The 17,129-nt window shown below is 34.5% G+C and overlaps 1 pseudogene; it reads left to right on the forward strand.

The window, feature by feature from the left end:
• The first annotated feature begins 563 nt into the window (after positions 1 to 563).
• Positions 564 to 1,329, forward strand: LOC117024461 (AN1-type zinc finger protein 1-like; annotated as a pseudogene).
• Positions 1,330 to 17,129: the final 15,800 nt, after the last annotated feature.

Below are 17,129 nucleotides of genomic sequence, written 5' to 3' on the forward strand. Positions count from 1 at the left end.
TTCAGTTTTATATCCCACATATGAGTGAAATCACATTGTTCTTGACTTTTTCTGTCTGACTTATTTCGCTTAGAATAATAATTGCAAGGTCCATCCATGTTGTCGCAAATGGCAGTATTTCATCTTTTCTTATGGCAGAGTAGTATTCCATTGTGTATATATGCATATACCTCATCTTCTTTATCCTATCATCTATTGAAGGACACCTTGGTTGTTTCCATGTCTTGTCCACCATAAATAAAGCTGCAATGAACATTGTAGTCATATATCTTAATGGATAAAGGTTTCCAGACTTTTGGGGTAGATACCCAGGAGAGGGATTGCTGGATCATATGGTAGAATTTATCATTTTTAAAATGTTGATAGTATTTTATCACCTGGTCCATAACTTTTCCTTTTATTAGTGGACATGCCTTTGGTGTTGAGAGGCATCAGAAAAAGAAAAATTTTCTCTGAATATTTTCTAAGTTGTTTAAGACTAGATCTACCATATATTAAAAAAACACAAAACAAAACCCTTTATTTGTGCCCTCTGCCCTACTCACCCCTCACAGCACAGGGAGATGGTTGAGTTGGAAGTTGGGCAGCACTGCCCGGTGGAGCATTGCCAGCAGCAAGATTTTCTTCCATTTGTGTGTGATGCTTGTTTGGGAATATTTTTGCCTTGAACACAAAAGCAGAGCATCACATAGCTGCCCTGAGGTGATGATAATCAATGAGAAACTGATGTCAGATATGCATTCATCTCATACACGCTTATTCAAGGACTGTGCTGAAAGAGAGCTTGTGCCAGTTATATGTCCTATTGTGAGAAGAATTTTTGCCTGAGACACCATCATCCGTCAGCTCATGAATGTGAAAAACAAAACCTCTAAGCCTTGTATGGCTGCCACTCAGAAACTTCTTAAAGACATTATTGATTCTAAGACAGGATAGACAGCAAATAAGCAATAGAAGGGTGCAAAAAATAGTGAAACAGCTGCAAAGGTAGAATTGATGAAATTGAAGATACATGCTGATGGAGATAAGTCATTGCCACAGCGGCCAAAGAGAAGAACGAACCAATGTTCTGCCACCCATGGAGCATTGGGAAGGTCATCGACTTTGCAGCTCCTTTAGCCAGTCTTAAAAAAATGACAATAACAGACTAACAGCTAAGAAATTAAGGTTGTATCACATGACTTCAGGAGAGGCCCTACTCTTGGATCATACTTTTGGAACCTGGATCGCTAAGGAGGGTTGTCCTTTCTATAATGGTGGAAATGTTATCTTGGAATATCTTAATAATGAAGAACAGTTTTCAAAAATGTTGATTCTTATTTCAAATAGTTTCACTCAAGGATTCAAACCAGAAATCACAAGGAAAATTCTATGTTAAGTTGGTTTCTTTTACTGAAAATACGATATATATACATAATATATACATATTATATATATTACATATACATATTATAACTTTCTAATATATATATTCCTAATGTATATATATATTAGAAAGTTAGATATCATCTCATTCACTCTTCAAAGTTTTTGGATGAGGAATCTCAGGCCTAGAAAGGGGAAATGGTTTTTTTTGGTGTCACCTCTTCAAACTGCTTTGGGGCATTATCTCTGATAAAGGTCCTCCTCCAGTGGGATTCACTTTTTTTTTTTTTGTATGAATGTATTACAAGTGAGAAGAAAGATGAGGTAGCTCAACTTCATTACAGTCTCTTTATATATTTCTGAAGCAAAATACATGCCAAAAGTAACTACATTTTACTGACATATTAAAATTAATTCTACCAACAGATGTAGTCCATCTATTCTCAACAAAATACTACTATATAGAAGGAATAGAAATAATTTCTATTTGTTCTTTGTCCTTTTCTATTTTAATTGTCATGGGCACATATAGTGGCTTTAGGTTTAATTAAAGGAATAAACTCAGAAAGTTCATTAAAAACAAAACCTTTATCTTTTTACTTTTGATAAAATCCAAGTTATTACCACCTTATTTTCTGAAGAGCTAGTCCATGAATTATTAAATATACTTAGTAATAAATATGATAAAGTTTTCAGCTGTCCAAGAAAATTTTATTTAGTGTTTGTTTTGCAAAACTAGTTTTTAATTTTCACGAGAAACAGAACGTTTTGGAAAAGAGCAGTAAGAAAATGCCAGTTTTCTTGAAATCCACCCTACCCCTATGCATATACATATATAAAAGTACTACAGTTTTTGAAAATAAAAAATTCAGTTAATTTGCTTCTATTGGATCTCATCAAAACACTTTCTTTCTATTGAAGCATTTGAATATAGGAGACACTAATTTTCATTTAAAATATATTTGAATGTACTTTGACTATAACTCACTGGAAAGCCAAAATTTAAACCATATGTTAATGAATAGGAATGTAGATCGCAGGGAGGATATTGCTCATAATCCAAAATTTGGTGGCCATTCTTTTTTTTTTTCCAGAAAATTAAAATTTTTTATTAAAGTATAGTTGGCCTGCAATATTATGAGTTTCAGGTGTACAACATACTTATTCAACATTTATATACCTTACGAAATGATCACTTCAATAAATCTAGTACCCATCTGTCACCATACAAAGTTATTGTGATACTATTGAGTATATTTCCTATGCTGTACATTTCATCCTCCTGACTTATTTATTTTATAACTAGAAAGTTGTACCTCTATTCCCCTTCACTTTTTCACCCATCCCCCTTCTCTCTTCCCCTCTGGTAACCATCAATTTATTCTCTGTTTCTGGAAGTCTGTTTCTGTTTTGTTTTTTAGATTCCACGTATAAGTGAAATCATACGGTATTAATCCTGTGTTTGACTTATTTCACTTAACATAATACCCTCTAGGTTTATCCATGTTGTTGCAAATGGTAAGTTTCATTCTTTTTTGTGGATGAGTAATATTCCTCTGTGTGTGTGTGTGTGTGTGTGTGTGTGTGTGTGTGTATCCCACATCATCTTTATTCATCTGTTGATGGACACTGGACACTTAGGTTACTTCCATATATTGGTTATTGTGAATAATACAATGAATATAGGGGTACATATATCTTTTCTAATTAGTTTTCATTTTCTTTGGATAGATACCCAGAAATGGAATTGATGCGTCATACGGTAGTTCTATTTGTAGTTTTTAGAGGAGTCCCCATACTGTTTTCTACAGTACTGCATAAATTTGCAATCTCACCAACACTGCCTAAGATTTGCCTTTTCTTCATATCCTTGCCTAGACTTCTTTGTTGTTATTTTGATAATAACCGTTCTGACAGGTGTGTGGTGATATCATCATGGTTTTGATTTGCATTTCCCTAATGATTAGTAATGATGAGCACCTTCTTATATGTCTGTTGGCCACCTATATGTCTTATTTGGAACAATTTCTACTCAGATCCTCTGCCCAGCTTTCAATTAATTTTTCATGTCGAGTTGTATGAGTTCTCTCTATAGTGTATATATTAACCCCTTATTGGATATATAATTTGCTGATAACTTCTACCCTTTATTGGGCTGCCTTTCATTTTTGTTAATGGCTTCTTTCCCTGTGCAAATACTTTTTAGTTTGATGTAATCCAATTTGTTTATTTTTGTTTTTGTTGTCCTTGCTGGGACATATATTTTGTTGTCCCCTTGCTGGGGAGATACATTTAAAAAAAAATTTAGGCAGATGTTAAAAAGTTTACTGCATATGTTTTATTCTCAGAGTTTTGGTTTTAAGTCTTACATTTAAGTCTTTAATCAGTTTTGAATTTATTTTTGTGTATGGTGTGAGAAAATGGTCCAGTTTCATTATTTTATATGTAGCTGTCCAGTTTTTTTCAACACCATTTATTGAAGAGACTGTCTTTCCCCCATTTTATATGCTTGCCTACTTTGTCTTGAATTAATTTACCATATAAGTGTGAGTTTATTTCTGGGCTCTCTATTCTGTTCCATTGGTCTATGTGTCTGTTTTCATGACAGTTTGATGGCCTTTCTTATTCCTTCTCTCTATTTCTAAAACAGGTTTTCTGATTCCAAATGTTGTAATTGCTTAATGTATTTTGCTAAATGAAATGATCCAATGGAAAAAGTAATATATTATGTTTTGAGAACTAAGTGATGATGTGAACCTATAATCCTCATTGTTTCAGAATTGCTTTGATCTTGTCTTGTGGAAAAATCCCTTTTTTTCCAGAGTAAGAACTTTAAAATTATGTAATTCTAATTAGCAATTCATGATTAGTTATTGGTCATGCAGCATTGAACAAGATATCTAAATTCTCTGACCCTCAGTTTTCTCATTTGTAAAGTTGTGAAAATTCTACCTACTTGGCACAATTAAATGTAAGACAATATGTGAAACCTGGCACGGTTACTAGCACTTTGTATAAACTCAATATGGTTTGTCTCTTTTTTCCGTCCATTTAAGCAAAGCAAAATAGTTATTGGCAAAGTTAATCTTGTTTAAAATCATTAAGTTTTTTTCACATAAACTAATACATTTTAGCAATTAAATCATAATTTTGATAGATGCAATTATTACATGTGTGCACTTTCTAATTTAATAGTAGCATAGTGTGTTGTGTTCTTCTCGAGGGCTGGGCAGGTAAATGAATAAGAAAATCATATGAAAATATATATTCTCTAATATAGTGGAAGAGGGTAAAGGGGGTCAAGTATATGGTAATGGAAACAGAACAGACTCTGGGTGGTGAGCATAGAATGTGATATATAGATGATGTATTATAGATTGTACACTTGAAACCTATGTGATTTTACTAACCATTGTCAACCCAATAAATTTAATTTTAAAAGAAAGTACATATTGTCTAAGTAATCATAAAAGAAAAGCTTCAAAAATGTTTTGAGCAATTGAAGCATCACTGAAATCTGTGCCTAGCTGGAGCCTTCATTCTTCATTTCTTCAACAAGTATTAATTGAATATCTAGTGTGTAATAAGTTAAAGACTCAGTGTTAAAGAAACAAACATGGTCCTTGCTCTAGTGGAATGTATTCTAATAAAGAGATATTAACCAAATAATCTTACAGTTAAATATGAAATTACAACTGCGAGCAATACCACTGATTACAGATGTGTAGTACTTTGAGTATATGTAATAGAACGATTTGATTTAGTTAGGAAGGTGAGGTAAGTGAGAGGTGATGATTGAGCTGATTAATAACAACTCAGTAGGAGTTTTTTTAGATACAGATGGAAATGGAATTCCAGTAGGGAGGACAGCATACACCAAGTCCTTAATGTGAGACTCCATACAACACATAAGTTAGACCTAAAATGTACTAGCATGGCCAGAATATAGAGAGGAAGGAAGCGATGATAAAGCTTTAGGTGTAGTCATCCTCCTAGGGTATGCTAAGAAAGTTTATCCTTTTTATAAATGCAGCAGGAAGCAATTAAAATAATTCAAACAAGGGAGGGGGTTGAACATGGGGTAGATGACAATCAAATTATCATTTTTTACAGATCACCATGGATGGCAAAAGTAGCTTTATGTAAACCAGTCAGTTGCCTGTTTCAGAAGAGCAGGGATAGAGGTGTCTGGGAAGATGAACTATGAAGTTGGTGGTGATGGAGATGGAGGGAAATGGATGGAATAGAGAAGGTGATTGTAATAGGTAGTAAAATCATCAGATCTTTGTAATATGTGGGGTGAGAGAAAGAGCAATCGAAGATCACTTTTAGATTTTTAAAATTTTATTAAATTTATTATGGTGACATAGGTCAATAAGATTACATAAGTTTCAAGTATAGAATTCTACAATACATTATCGGTATATTGCATGGTGTATTTACCACCCAAAGTCCAGTCTCCTTTTGTTATCATATATTTGACCCCTTTTACTCTCTTCTACTACCTCCCCCACCCCTCTTCTCTTCTGGTAACAACCATATTGTTGTCTGTGTTTATGAGTTTTTTTGTTTGTTTTGTTTGCTTGTTTTTTTTTCTGTTTTACACCCTACAATTGAAATATTATGGTTCTTGTTTTTTCCATCTGGCTTATTTTGCTTAGCATGATATTCTCAAGGCCCATCCATGTTGTCACAAATGGCAGTAATTTCATCTCTTCTTATGGCAGAGTAGTATTCCATTGTGTATATATACCACATCTTCTTTATCCAATCATCCACCAAAGGGCACTTAGGTTGTTTCCATGTCTTGGCCACCATGAATAATGCTGCAATGAACACACAGGTACATAATGTCTCTACAAATAAATGTTTTCAAATTTTGGGTAGATACCAGAAAAGGGATTGCTAAATCACATGGTAGTTCTATTCTTAATTTTTTGAGGAAACTCCATGCTCTTTTCCATAGCAGCTGTACCAATTTACATTCCCACCAGCAGTGTATGAGGGTTCATCTTTTTCCACAGCCTCTCCAACACTTATTAATACTTGCCTTGTTGATAATAACCATTCTAAGAGGTGTGAAGTGGTATCTCATTGTGGCTTTTATTTACATCTTCCGTATAGCTAGTGAAGTTGAGAATCTTTTCAGATATCTGTTGGCCTTTTGTATGTCTTCTTGGGAGAAGTGACTGTTCAGGTCCTCTGCCCATTTTTCTTTTTTTAAAATGGGATTACATTCATGCATTTGATGTAGAATTTGTAATCTTTATTTAAGTTTAGTCTAATATCTTGAATAATGACTTGTGGAGAAATTTATTAATCATTGTCAGATCATGACATTTCTGAATTAATGATGTATTTAAAGGATTTTTTTTATTTTTAGACAAATATATTAGTATATTTTTCATTCTGAATACTCATTGCCAGGTCCTGTCAATATCAACCTGTTTAAATTTGGCAGTTGTAGATAATTACTAAAGCTATTTTATTTTTTATATTCTGTACAACTATGGCTGTTTGCAAATGTAGTCAACAATATTGAAAATTGTTTACCTTTACTATGCGGTTCATTAAAAAATTAAAGCAAAGTCTTCATTGATGGCATCTCTTCCTCTACCTTAACCTTAGGAAATTAATTTTTCTAAAAAAGAAAAAGGGCCCATCCATTGCAAAACTGTTTGTCATTTTGTATGTATACTGATGATTTTATGATTTTGAGAGATGTTCAGAACACATAAAAAGAGTATTTACTATGGTCTCTATTAACTCAGTAATGCTTTTAGGAGAAAACCTAAAAGCTGATCTGGTGATGGGATTAAGCTGCAGCATCTGGTATTCTGGAAAGTAAACACCAATTAGAAGACTTAAGCTCTATTGCAAATATTTGAGTTGTTGCAAATAAACTCAACTGATTAGAATGTTTGGGGAATTGGCTGTATTGATTATTGGCATTTTCTGATTATTTGAAGAAAAATATATTTAAACATGTGGTACTATAAATCTTAATAATACATAAAAATCTTCTTTGTCTTAATGAATAGAGCACAATGATCTTGAATTAAATTTTCCTTGATCCTACAGAATTCAGGGTCATTGCTACAAACTTCAGTTGTCATTGCATATCATGATATTATTGTGGATGTGGAAGTCATAAAGGCTTGAATCAACTTCAGGATACACTGACTTTAGGATATACACTAAAAGTTATGTTGTTGTTTTTTAAAAGCACAGATATCAGCTTGTTTTCTTTCTCCATGTTTCCCTGAACTAAATGGGAGCAGCAAAAATGTGGCTAATTGTGGATTCTGTTTAGTTAAGTGAAACTTTTTCCTTCCCTTCTCCCCAGTTTTATTAGGATATAATTGACATATAACATTGTGTAAAGTTAAGGTACACAATGGGATGACCCAATGTACATATAAATGAAACTTATGTCTCATCTTTGTAATGAGGCATCCCAGTACGGAGATCCAGCAATTTCCAAAAGCGAAAATATTTCTAATCACATGAGTGATTGTTTGTTTGTCAACAGCACCAAAAATGTTGATTCCATATTTTCCTTCTTAGATTGGGATTGATCTACATGTTACAATAATAATTACAACTTTTCACATATTCTAACATTTTGTTTCTCTTGTACAAGTAATACATCCTACATTCAATTGTTATAAAAGACTGAATTGTTTTCTCTTACTAAAATACTATTGACAGCCCATTTATACTGTTTCTCTCTTTAAGGAAATCTGATTTTTTTCACTGGACATTTACTCCATTACTCTTTTAGGATGAATCTATTAACTTCCTTTAGCATTAAGATAAAAATTTCTAAATTAGCAATTCTTCCAAAGTTTTAGAAATAAATTAGCCTTTAAAATTCACAAAATTTAAAACGCTTTGTGCCCATCTGCAATTAAGAAATTGACAAACCAATATGTATATTTTTAACCATGTGGTGAAAAAGTATTGCCTTTGGCTGAAACCATGCTTGCTAATTTTGAGGCCACAGAGTAAAAGTTATCCTTACTAACTGATTTTTACCAGTTAGTAAGGAAGTTGGAAGACTTACAGGTCCTAAGCAATCCCTGGTGTTCCTGATCCATATCATAAAATCTGTGAGGGATGCGACTTCTTCATGGTGTTACCATGTGTCATCTTTAACCAAGATGTGCATTTTGGTTCTTGTTCTCTGTGGTTGTAAGAAATTACATGGTGAGTCTCTTCTAATACAGGTAGTATTTGAGTGTTGTGGTGGCTCTTCCTTAGGAAGGTGGATGATTACAGGTAGCCTTGCTTTGGCCTCTTATTCTGGCATAGCCTATGTGTTTTGTCCTCCCATCCGCATGTGCTATTTATTCGGGATCCACCTTTCACAAATAGAATAAAGTCAGCTTTGATTTAGAGTTCAATTTGTGACGGTGAAATTCTGCCATACCTTCTTTCTTCTTTACCACAGCTTCTTCACCATGGCACAGACTATATACACTACGTCCATTTAGGAAAGAGAGATTATTCTGTAATAACCAACAACATCCCCATCTCAGTAGCTTTAAACCACTGAAATTATTTCTTGCTTATGTTACATGTCTATCATGGTTTGACTAGAGATTCTTGTCCATGTTATTCTCAATTGGATCCCAGGCTGAGAAGGCAGCACTGTGGAAACTTGGTAGTTTCTGTGGCAGAGGAAAGGAAGAACATGGTGAATTGCATACTAGTTCTATAAGCATGCACTTAGACTGACATTTGTCACATTTCACTAGCTAAGGTAAGTCACATGGCCACACACAACTGTAAGGGAGCAGAAAATTCAAATCCTGCCATGTTTCTGGAAGGAGAGCCCTAAGTATTTGGTGAAGAACACTGATGACTACCTCAATCCGCCCTTCATCCTCCCAACAACCCCACATGGAGGAATATGAATGTATGAAGCCTTTGAAACTTAAAAATATCCGATGGCTTTAATCTTTGTGAGAAGAATAGCAAAGAATAATACGCCGAAATGGCCATTTGTCTTTTTAATCAATAGAATAGCATTATCAGTTTCTCAAGTCATTTCAGGTATTCCATTGTTTGAATAATATTCTGGAAGCTTTTGGAATTAGAAGGTAGACGTTGTTAACTATTAATTTTCAGGGGTTAACATACAATAACTTTTGGAGAGAAAATATGTGAAATTTCGACATGGATGACCTTCAGCCTGGCATAGGATACATTGGGCTTGGCGCTGTGGCCTGACATCCTCCCTGCCTGGAGCTTTTCTTCAGTAGCATAGTCTGTGGTTCTATTGCTCTGGAGGAACATTTCCATCACTGAAAGATTAGTAGTCTTGAAACATTGTTCTTTCCCAAGTTCCATGATATTATTCTTCCCTCTCTTTCTGGATACTCGTTCTCAAGTTCTTCCATTTGCTTCTCCTCCTCTCCTTGCCCCATCAGTGATGGCTTTCCACCCACTTCCCTTTGCTTCCAAGATCGGCCCAAATCTTTTCCTCCTCTGTTGCCTCATGGTGGCTGTTTTACTTCAGATGTTCAAGTTGCTCACTGGGACTCTTAATTCACTTGCCTCCTAACTCTCTCTACTGTGAGTCTCTGTCCACCCTGCTGTTTGTCACTTTCCAGGACACTTCTATAAGACAAATGTAAACTATTAGTATAACCATCAAAGGAGTTCAAAAAGTGGCCCACTTTTGTTACTCTAGTTTAACTTCCTATTGCTCTTATCAAATTCAAGCCTACAGTCACAAAAATCACCAGGTTCTTTCAAGACTCCAAAGAATCAGCATGGAGCAGCGGAAAGGCACAGATTTTTGGGATCAGGTATACCCAGGTTTGAATACTGAATTTGGCAATTATGAACTATTTGACCTTGTTATCTAACTTCTCTGAACATCTGTTTTATGCTCTATTCAATGGGAATAATAGACATGATGTGTATAATTGTTCTGAGTATTAGGCTTGATTATGTACTTATCACAGTAACTGGAACACAGTAGAGTTTCTATACCCGGTAGTTATTATCATCATCGTTATTGTTATAACTTCATATCTATATAGACAGTATTGCTTAGACATGACATTTATTGTCTTAACGTCATAGAAAACCCATGTGCCTACTTTAGAATGATGCAGGTGTCAATGCCTACCACTTCCAACTTGCTCTCCTAGGAAAAATTGCCTTGCTCATTAGTGCCCCACTATGAGTGGTCCTTGTGTGGGAGATGCTAGTGATTAGATCAGAGTAGACTAAACCCCAAAACAGTCCATCTTCAGATTGGCTGGTAGCTACGAAGCAGACTTGTATGAAGGGTTCTGTCCAATACTCTGGTGCCCTGCAGGATCTAGACTAGAAAATATGGATAAGTTTGACTGTTAGTGATTAGTGTGTAGTAAGATAACTCAGTATGGAGAGGGCCATACAGCAGGAAGATAAAGCAAAGCCAAGTCATCAGACTATGAGTCCTTTGGAAAAGAACAGTGAAGGTAGTTGGTGCCTAGGGCTTTTTGGTTCCAGGTGACTTTCTACTTCTAATTCTAATTAATGTGAATATATACACATTAAATAAATCTCTCAGGGTCAACACATGCTGAGCCTCTGCTCTTTGCAATCAACTTCAAGATGTGCTTCATACGTTACTTTTCAGAAGGCTTTCATGGCTTCCCCCAGGAGTCGCTTCTTTGGGACCCCATAATATGGTGTAATATATATATATCCTTTGTAGAACATACTCTAATAATGTATATTATTTTTCCCGACATAATGAGGATTTCTGTTTTTATAGTTCTAGCATATAATCTATTCTCTGGCATGCAATAAGCAATGGATGAGTACTGATTTATGAATAATAGATGAATAAATACATGATTCTTGCTTATCCTTCTCACAAAACTCAGAAAAGCAATTCACTTATAGGTTAAGTAACTTAAATAGTACCTGTATTTTAAATTGAGTGATTACTTTAACTTCTATTCAGAATAAATAGCCTTATTTCACCTTGTTCAGGTGAAAAGAGAGAGAGAGAAAAATACTGTCACAAACCTTTTCTTTATTTTTACTTTCTAACCTGAAATTCACATGGGAATTATGTAATACGTTCCTGCTACATCTTGTGAAAATGGAGAATTGTGAACTGCACTGAAGTAAGAGCAAAACTTTGGTTAAGTGAATTATATAATTAAATTCTGTGTCCTAACACCATGAATTTATAGGGCCTATTGTGTAATTAGTTTACAAAAGAAAGAGCATTGGTGTTATTTACGACAGATGTTCACCTAACTTAAAACAGGAAGAGTATATTTACTTCTATGTAGTTATTACAATGTAATTAAAACCATAAAACCACCTTATCTGAATTTCAAAGCCAGGGCATGTTTTTTCTTTCCTTGGCCTTATTGACTGCATTACTCTTCACTGATCATGGAAGGATCGTAGGGGAGGGCCGTAGGTTGGTCACTGTAGGCTTGCCAGATATTTTAGTAAGGTTTTACTTTTTTGCTCCACTTTTCAGTGGAGTGATGAGATAATTCTCTGAAAAGTTGCATGCTTGTTAGGTGTAAGAAACCTAGGATATAGCTGATGACAAAAATTATTTTTGTGCCTGTGTTCTGGAAGTGGTTGGGAAGGAAGAAGGGGGGATTCAATCAGCAGATACTTGCAAAAGATCTGTTTTATGTATGCATGATTAGTGAGTAAACCACTGCTATCTTTTTCCAGACAATTAAGAAGCAGGCATATAAACGTTTTCTAATCTTCAGATTGCCTTTGTATATGACTGCACATGTACTTTCAAAGTGTGCGTGTGGGTCACCCATAGTGTGACTTTTGTCATGCGCCTGATATATAGTCTTAGGCTGCCCACCCTCCATGATAAATCTGCTGGAGGGGAAGTTCTGGCAGGAAACAGTACTTGGGTTTACAGAAAACAGGAACTATCTCTATTCAAAGCATGGGGAAGTATGCCCAGATGTCAAATGTCCACTCCAATCAATTCAGTTCATTCCGCCCATAATCATTTGCTTGTTAGAGGGGATTTCTGACTCCTTCATAATGGCTCACTCGGATCAGGGCAGTATTATTCAGGGATCTGACAACATGTGCAAACTCTTTTTGAATTAATTTTCAAAGTCTTTTGTGACTGGTGTCAATTTGGCAACAATGTTCTTTCATATTTGTGGGCTCAAGGTCTAGGGTTTGGGGGTTGTTAATTATAAGAATTTCCTCTCCAACAACTCCCTTTCACCTTTCAGAAGGCAGAAGTACTGTGAGTATCAGAGTTAAAATAGGGAGAGAGACATAAGAGTTTGGGGTTATAAGGTGGATTTTTTGACCCTGTAAAGAATGTTTAATAGCAGCATAATCTGAGAGTAAGACTTAGAATCTGCCTCATTCAAGGTCTTCAAAAGCTCACAGAAAAAGAGTAAGAAACTTTTCATGTAAATGTGACACATTATAATTTATACTACAAATTACGCAAAAAAGATAAATGAGTTAAAATGAAGATACACTATTGGCTAATATTTTAAAATTCCTTTTAAAAATAATTTATATGTAAAAATTGAACTACAGCAGACAGAAAACACTTCACAGCTTAATTTTGCTCACTGTCATCCTGAAGACCTCATGAAACATTCTCATGTCTACTGCATTGAGTTGGGCATAGTATAAAGAAAGGTAAAAAAATACAACCCTTTCTAAACTAAGACTTTGGGGTCATAACTGGTGGCCTTGTGAAGCTCTGTGACTCAGTGTCCCAGGGTGTCTTTCTCTCTTTTGCTATTGGAGCCTGTAACTGTAGAACTTTGCAGAACAGAGGAAACGGCCAGCAAGAGGATACTTCTGGTGGTATGGTGGTATGGTGTCTTTTCTACATTGGCATTTCATTTTATTGACAGATTCATTATAATTCCTTCCACAAAGATCACATATTTTCAATGGGGACCTGTAAATAACTTTTTTTTTTTAAATCAACATTAAGGATAGCAAGAGGTACACTTCTTGTTATACTATAATGTATCAAACCAGTATCCAGATATGTTGTGGGAATCTATGATCCAAGTTTGGGCTTTAAAATTCAATTTATTTTCTGGCTGCATCTTTAACAAACTAATTCATTTAATACAATTTGTAATTTCCTGTGTTAAGAATAATTATTAAATCACCACCAGTTTTATATCTGAAGGAAATTATTTCTTAGTTTCCTATTATCAGAGGAAAAATAACCACTGTCAATGACAGTTAATCTTACTTGCAACATTATTATAAATTCCCTTACACCGTCACTCAGGATTTTGTAACACATTTTGGCTGTTTTGACTCTGTATATGAAGGCAAACGAGAATTTGGTTCGGAGAATGAGAATTTGGTCCAGAGAACTTCCATTAACATAAGAGAATTTTTTTATTTAAAAGACTTAAAAAATATTTAATTGGGGTTGGTAGCCATAGGGATATAATTTTACCATTATTTTGGTGTTGCCTAACCAAACATACACAATTGTTTCTTGCCAAAATGTTTGTCTATAATCATGTAGATTTTATTGCAATATCTTATTAGTTTTTCATTTTCTTTGACGTAGTAACATTCAAAGCCAAACAACTCTATAAAATTAGGTTTTATTATCTTCATGTTTGTTAGGTCAAAATTCCTTTCCTTAATATTGCTTAAATACAATTAGATTTTTGAGGTTTAAATTCCTTTCTTTAGTAAAAATTGTGATGGGGTTTATGTTTTTCCAAATAAAATATATAGCAGTGGTGATGATCCACGTTTTAAAACATCCTAATTAATTATGCATTTTGCTAATAACTCCAATATCTTTAATTGTAAACCTCTATTTTAATTGAAAATCTAAAGTTTACAGATAAAATATTTGTCACATGAAAAGGATCCTGGTTTCCAGATATCTATGTTGATATCTAGTTATAGAGGAAAAGCCTAGTTTCTGTCTCTGATCTTTCTTATTGGTTTGGTTTGGTTTCCCTGATTTCTCACCATCTTATTTCTATCAGATATTTAATCTACAGTAAAGATGTTCAAGACAGATTTGAGTCAGTGTCAACCGTGATTTCTTGGAGATGTTTATATGTGTGTGCTCACATACTAGAGCCACACGTTTTTTCATACTTAAAAAGGTATTTATATAATTAAAAAAATGTATGCTTTCATAATGGGCTAAGCACTATCTAGGTCCTAGAGATACATGGATAAATAAAACAGTTTTCTGATTTTAAGGAAATTACAGTCTGAGACAGACATTGAAATAGTAATTGCAACAGCCAAGCATGAAAGCCTGCAATTAGATACATGAATTTATCTTTTTTTGTGGAAATATAATTGGATATTGATAATTTTATATGAGCCATCCAAATACAAAATGATAGAAGAACAGAGAAGAAAAGAAAATTTTTCTTGTGGAAATCGATGCAAGTTTCACAAAGATTATATTATTTAAGCAATTATCTGTGTGATATTTTTCCACTCTTCTCAACTAAGATCAGTGTATTTTTTAACTGTGCCACTTTATTTATTTAAAAACATTTAAGTATAGTTGGCATACAATATTATGTTAGTTTCAGGTGTACCATATAGTGAGTGACCATTTATACAGCTTACAGTGTGATCACCTCACTAACTCTAGTAATCATTTGTCATTGTGTCAACTTATCACAATATTATTGATTGTATTCCCCTTCACCTTATTCACTTACTCCGCACCCCCGCCCCTCTGGCAACTATCAGTTTGTTCTCTGTATCTATGAGTTTGTTTCATTTTGTTTGATTATTTGTTTGTTAGATTCCACACATGAGTGAAATTATATGGTATTTGTCTCTCTCTGTCTGACTTATTTTACTTAGCATACTACTCTCTAGTTTCATCCATGTTGTCACAAATGGCAAGATTTCTTTCCTTTTTTATAGCCAAGTAATATTAATATTCCATTGTGTGTGTGTATCTCACATCTTTATTCATTCACCTGTCAATAGACACCTAGGCTATTCCAAGTCTTGGTTATTATATACAATGCTACAATAAACAATAAATGAAAGGGAGCAAATATCTTTTTGAATTGTTTTAATTTTCTTCAGACAAAAAATACCCAGAAGTGCAATTGTTGGGTCATAAGATAGTTCTATTTTTAATTTTTTTGAGGAATCTTCATACTGTTTTCTATCGTGGCTGTATACTAGTTTACAATACCACCAACAGTGCATGAGGTTTCCCTTTCCCCCATATTCTTGCCAACCCTTGGTCTTTTTGATAATAGCCATTCTGATAGGTGTGAAGTGACATCTCATCATGGGTTTGATTTCCATTTCCCTGATGATTAGTGATATTGAGCATATTTTCATGTGTCTGTTGGCCATTTGTATGTCTTTCTTGGAGAAGTGTCTACTCATGTCCTCTGCCCATTTTTTAAATTGGATTTTTTTTTTTTGGTATTGAGTTCTATGAGTTCTTTATTTATTATGCATATTAATCCCTTATTGGATTTATCATTAGCAAATATCTTCTCCCATTTAGTAGGCTGTCTTTTTGCCTTGTTGATGGTTTCCTTCACTTTGTAAAAGTTATTTAGTTTGATGTAGTCCCATTTGTTTGTTTTTGCTTTCCTTGCATTTGCCTGAGGAAACATATCCAAAAATATGTTGTTAGGACCGAGGTAAAAGAGTGTATTGCCTGTTTTCTTCTAGGATTTTTATTACGGTTTCAGGTCTTAAATTTAAGTCTGTAATTCATTCTAGTTTCCTTTTGATACAATGGAATGTCATTGGAGGGTTTTTAGCTGAAGAGAGATTGACACCTCTGACATAGGTTTAAAAAGGCTCACTCTTACTGTTGTGCTGAGAACAGGGTCTACAGGAGCATGCTAGTCATTCTTCATTGCCCCTCCAGACCTATTCTCTGCTCTTCTTGTCCTATGTCCCTGAGGCTGCCTTGCCCCAGCTCTTCGCCCCACTTCCAAATAGGCATGGGCAAAAGGAAGTATGTGTAAGAAATCTGTGAGAGCATGAGAGAGAGGTTTGGGTATTTATCTCTTCTGCTGTTCTCCTTGTCAAGTTATGGTTTTAGTGGTGCCTGTTTTAGCCATAGTTCACATCATTTAAGATGTTAAATAACTAAAATAGGTTTATAAAGACTGAATGATGTTTAATTATATTTAGGTCCAATTCCCCTTGATATTATTTGTAATCAAATTTTTTAATGTACTTTTTAAAAGCTGTCCCTCAATTTATTTCTTCTTTTATATAGAGTTGCATGCCAATGGCCATGCGACAGGTTCTATTTCTGCTGGAGTTTCTTTGGATAGGTATCTTGTTGATTACATCCTTGATGGTAGCAGAGGAAAGCCAGTGCTCTGCCCTTGCCATTTTGGGAGGTCTGCACAGCAGTATACCATGGCACTCCGCCCACATTTTTACCCGTAAGAAAAATATACGCAAATAATAGGAAACAGCTGCTTCTTTCTTACACTGCCCTCGTGCAGTATTTAGCCTATAACTCCTGCTCATGGACCTTATGTTCCACACTAAAACTTGGGAAAAAACTCTGCTGGTGGGTCCAATTGAGTAAGTTCATTTCCCTTTTTACTATGGGGAGGAAAAACACAGTATTTTCCCCATTTGGCCAAGTTTTTCTGTGGCTTAAGTTTACTGGTGGCCTTTAAATAAGACCAGTTCCAGAGTTAACCTTTCTTCTCCCCATCTGGGCTCAGTTATCATTCAGGTTCATTTTTTTTTTTTTTTCAAATTGGTTTTCTCATTTTTGG

This window comes from Rhinolophus ferrumequinum, chromosome 7 (assembly GCF_004115265.2).
Source record: "Rhinolophus ferrumequinum isolate MPI-CBG mRhiFer1 chromosome 7, mRhiFer1_v1.p, whole genome shotgun sequence".
NCBI classification, from domain to species: Eukaryota; Metazoa; Chordata; class Mammalia; order Chiroptera; family Rhinolophidae; genus Rhinolophus; species Rhinolophus ferrumequinum.